General features: G+C 44.8%; 1 long non-coding RNA gene across 1 annotated transcript; it reads right to left on the bottom strand.

The window, feature by feature from the left end:
- Positions 1-1,360: 1,360 nt before the first annotated feature.
- On the bottom strand, positions 1,361-3,809 carry LOC112077360 (uncharacterized). Its single transcript, XR_002895408.2, has 3 exons — positions 3,737-3,809; positions 1,656-1,683; positions 1,361-1,541 (listed from the first exon to the last, which is right to left on the bottom strand). It is a non-coding gene; the product is annotated as an uncharacterized lncRNA (long non-coding RNA).
- Between the last annotated feature and the right edge of the window lie 1,203 nt (positions 3,810-5,012).

Genomic DNA, 5,012 nt, shown 5'->3' with positions numbered 1-5,012 from the left:
CAAGTGTTACCAAATATAGCAATGTACATTCCATAAATATTATAGTAAAATGTGTACATAAAACACATTAAACACGTCYGTAAAACCAAAATGAGGACATCGACCCATCAAGCAAGTTCTCATAAATCATTGGGTACAGCGCAAGAAAATGGTCAGAGTAATCTRAAATGGTGGCATTAATTAATGTTCACATTTACAACATAACTAGCCAGAACAGCATTCCATCATTAAGACTTCAGGAAATAATGTCTGGAGGGTGGAGATCCTAAACATTATATTTTACTCAGAGTATTATTATTATCTCCTCCCCTGTCTGATATCTTAACTTTCTCTATACCACAAAATCAAAAACAAAAAAAAGAAGGTAGAAATGTCATGTTTTAGGTCATTAAAATGTACTGCGACTGGATAATCCCTGTCCTGATTGAACTTTTATGTTCCCTGATTCTCTGTTTGGGAGAACGAGAGGTTTTACCGACATTACACAGCCCACATGGACATTTAATAATGTAGATAACATGAGTGGTGGAACACGTACTAGTCATTTATTTGGAAACGTTTTCCTGTGTGGGTGGCAGAAATATTCACACTTCATCATATTGTWGCACTGTGCKCAATCTCACATTTATAGCTACCATTCAGAAGAGGGCGGAAAAGATTTCAACTCAATCACTTTTTATAACAGGCCTCCTGGGCCGTATACAGCGTTCCTCACTGAGTTCCCTGAATTCCTATCGGACCATATGACAATACATTTTTGGGAATATCTGCCATGACTACAAGAAACTGGTTTACAGAAAATACCCGAGCCCTGAAGCTTCCAGATAATTGTAATGGAAATGGAGCTCTACCAAATTGAAAGACCGTACCATGCAGCCCTCACTGCTGCTCCATCAACCTAGTGGCACAGCACTGCTCACAGAGGAGTCTGGACTGACCTAATGTTAAGTAAATAGGGGTGTGAACCTTTAAACAAAATTGGGATCGTTAACGTTTAGGAAACGTTTTTTTTTTTTTTTCCTTTAGTTTATTTAGTAAATGTTTTCTTAACTATTTATTGAACTGTATTCTTGGTTAAGGGCTTGTAAGTAAGCATTTCATGATAAGGTCTACCACCTGTTGTATTCAGCGCATGTGACAAATAAAATGTGATTTGAGTGAGTGGGGGACTGCAGTAACGCAGTCTGGTAGGTAGCCAGGACTGCAGTAGATTGAACTGCACTGCCCCCTAGCGGTCAAACAGCAGACCATATCTGAATTGTGAATTCACATGTCATTTTATATATTTTTTTATTATCGTTTAAACTATAAAAAGAATAGCAGTTTCAACGTTATTCATCACATCTCTAAGCCCAAGACCGGTAATGATGTTCTGTGTACCTGGAGACGGTCCGGCGCAGGCTGTGGCGCTGGCTGGACGAGGGCTTCTCTGGGGTGTCCAGGGCTGATGTCCCTTCTGCCTCCTCCCTGGGTAGGATGGTGGTAGTAGATCCCAGAGAGGAGATGGGCAGGTTGGCATACGGCTTAGAGGGAAGTCTCATCTGGAACGACAGGACAGAGTTAGGAGGGTCAGATATATAGGCATAATCTGAACATCTGTCAACAATTAAAGGAATAGTGTGGTCAATGGACGGACGAGGACAACTTCGGCTCACCTTTTTACAGCACTGCGAGCACACAGGCCTGGAGAGAGAGTGAAATATTCAGTCACAACAAATTGCACGAATTCTGATATATACAGTGCCTTCGGAAATTATTCAGACCCCTTGAATTTTTCMAATTTTATGTTACAGCATTATTCTAAAATTGATTAAAACTCAATCTACAAAACAAAGCGAAAACAGGTTTATAGAAAGTGTTGTACATTTACATAATTATTTAAATAGATATATATTTAGACTCTTTGCTATGAGACTCGAAATTGAGCTCAGGTGCATCCTGTTTCCATTGATCATCCTTGAGATGTTTCTACAACTTGATTGGAGTCCACCTGTGGTAAATTAAATTGATTGGACATGATTTGGAAAGGCACACACCTGTCTATATAAGGTCCCACAGTTGACAGTGCATGTCAGAGCAAAAACCAAGCCATGAGGTCAAAGGAATTGTCCGTAGAGCTCTGAGACAGGATTGTGTCGAGGCACAGATCTGAAGAAGGGTACCAAAATATTYCTGCAGCATTGAAGGTCCCCAAGAACACAGTGTCGGGGGAGAAGGGACCTTGGTCAGGGAGGTGATCAAGAACCAGGTGGTCACTCTGACAGAGTGCCAGAGTTCCTCTGTGGAGATGGGAGAACCTTCCTGAAGGACAACCATCTCTGCAGCACTCCACCAATCAGGTATTTATGGTAGAGTGGCCTAAAGACTTTCAGACCATGAGAAACAAGATTCTCTGGTCTGATGAAACCAAGATTGAACTCTTTGGTCTGAATGCCAAGCGTCACATCTGGAGGAAATCTGGCACCATCCCTACTGTGAAGCATGGGGGTGGCAGCATCATGCTRTGGGGATGTTCTTCAGCGGCAGGGACTTGGAGACTAGTCAGGATTGAGGGAAAGATGAATGGAGCAAAGTACAGAGAGATCCTTAATGAAAACCTCCTCCAGAGCACTCAGGACCTCACCCCCAGTCAACCACCAAGCACACAGCCAAAACAGCACAGGAGTGGCTTCAGGACAAGTCTCTGCTTGTCCTTGAGTGGCCCAGCCAGAGCCTGGACTTGAACCCAATCGAACATCTCTGGAGAGACCTGAAAATAGCTGTGCAGCRACGCTCCCCATCCAACCTGACAGAGTTTGAGAGGATCTGCAGAGAAGAATGGGAGAACCTCTCCAAATACAGGTGTGCCAAGCTTGTAGCGTCATACTGAGTAAAGGGCCTGAATACTTAAAAATGTAAAATAAGGATGTAATGTAACAAAATGTGGAGAAAGTCGAGCGGTCTGAATACTTCCCGAATGTACTGGATATTTTTTCATTTATACTTTATTTTCCATTTAGAAGGACAATAACAACAACAGTGACTACAAACATCCAAACATGACAATAAACAATTGATGGGTGGAATCTGGAGGGTACGTAGCCTGGGTCCTACCAGGAAACACGACACCCAGCGAGCCCTGCCACAGCAAGCCAGGCATCCTGTCTGACCTGGCAGGAGTCAAGCATGGGGGGGTACAGTTCACAAACAAATACAGAAAAAACCCTTAAAGAAAATGTTGAATTATAATCAGACGATGCTCTGTGATTTACATATGATCTTATAATGTCCAAGAGACCCCCTTAATTCTGATTCATGTTAAAACAGATTCTCCGGTACTTTTGAGTAAGTAGTTTTGAATGTAGTGCTTGTCACGAGTCAAGTGGTCCCTTGAAAATGTCGTACTACATTACATATGTGCACCCCTGCGTTCTCTCGCTCTGCCTGGTGTGTCTTGCTTGCTGTCGCTCAAATGGCGAGGGGCTGAAGCTCATTGGCTTGAACTGCTAGGAGCTCGCAATCATGGGGGAAAACGGCACCACACAGCTTCCAGAAACACAGTCTCCTTCAGACTAGAGATTTCGTGGCTAATTGAGGATTAGACAGCACTTCTGCTCCTAGATTATACATGTATGAATTACACATTGACACATCCAGCCCAAAGCCAGAGGGTTTAAAAATACTTAGTAGTCACCAAAGTGACAGCCATAATAGAGAACTATATTCTAATATAAATTCAGCTATAATATAAACGTACCTTTTGCAGAACTGGCAGGTGTACGACCAGGTGAAAAAGGAGAACCGTTTAGTCTGACAGGAAAAACACAGCTACAGGAGAGAGGAGGAGAACGGTTATTTCACAGATCAAGTAAATATCAAGTCTAAGACATTAAGCGCTGCAGGAATGTTACAAGATGATCCAGTCAGACTACTTTGGTAATTGAGGTGTGTGATGTTTATTGTGACAGCAACAAGGAGCATTGCAGGCCCAGGAGGACACAACGGTGTACAAGGTTCAGATACTTTTGTAGAACACAGGCCACTCCGAAATGTAGAATAAGGAACCGTGTCATCTCTATTCATGCCATTTATATCTGCAATGATTTCCTACTGAACACCACCCCGCTGGTACAGTATCTAGACAGGCCCTGCTGGTACAGTATCTAGACAGGCCCAGGCCTAGCCCTGCTGGTACAGTATCTAGACAGGCCCAGGCCTAGCCCTGCTGGTACAGTATCTAGACAGGCCCAGGCCTAGCCCTGATGGTACAGTATCTAGACAGGCCCTGCTGGTGGTTAACCAAAGTTAATCTAGACAGGCCTGCTGGTACAGTATCTAAGACAGGCCCTGCTCGGTTACAGTATCTAGACAGGCCCTGCGGTACAGTATCTAGACAGGCCCTGCCGGTACAGTATCTAGACGCCCTGCCTGGTTACAGTATCTAGACAGGCCCTGCCGGTACAGTATCTAGACAGGCCCTGCTGGTACAGTATCTAGACAGGCCCTGCTGGTTACAGTATCTAGACAGGCCCTGCTCGGTACAGCTGATCGTTAGACAGGCCCTGCTGGTACAGTAGCTCGTAAGACAGGCCCTGCTGGTACAGTATCTAGACAGGCCCTGCTGGTACAGTATCTAGACAGGCCCTGCGGGTACAAGTATCTAGACAGGGCCCTGCTGGTACAGTATCTAGACAGGCCCCTGCTGGTACAGTATCTAGACAGGCCCTGCTGGTACAGTATCTAGAGCAGGCCCTGCTGGTACAGTATCTAAGACAGGCCCTCGCGGTACAGTATCTAGACAGGCCCAGGCCTAGCCCTGCTGGTACAGATCTAGACAGGCCCTGCGGTACAGTATCTAGACAGGCCCTGCTGGTACAGTATCTAGACAGGCCCTGCTGGTACAGTATCTAGACAGGCCCTGCTGGTACAGTATCTAGACAGGCCCTGCCGGTACAGTATCTAGACAGGCCTGCCGGGTTACAGTATTAGACAGGCCTGCCGGTACAGTATCTAACGGCCCTATCTCTCTCTTT

Source organism: Salvelinus sp. IW2-2015, unplaced genomic scaffold, assembly GCF_002910315.2.
Source record: "Salvelinus sp. IW2-2015 unplaced genomic scaffold, ASM291031v2 Un_scaffold4483, whole genome shotgun sequence".
Lineage (NCBI taxonomy): Eukaryota > Metazoa > Chordata > Actinopteri > Salmoniformes > Salmonidae > Salvelinus > Salvelinus sp. IW2-2015.
Note: the sequence above shows the minus strand (reverse complement) of the source record. Positions and strands in the feature narration are given on the sequence as shown.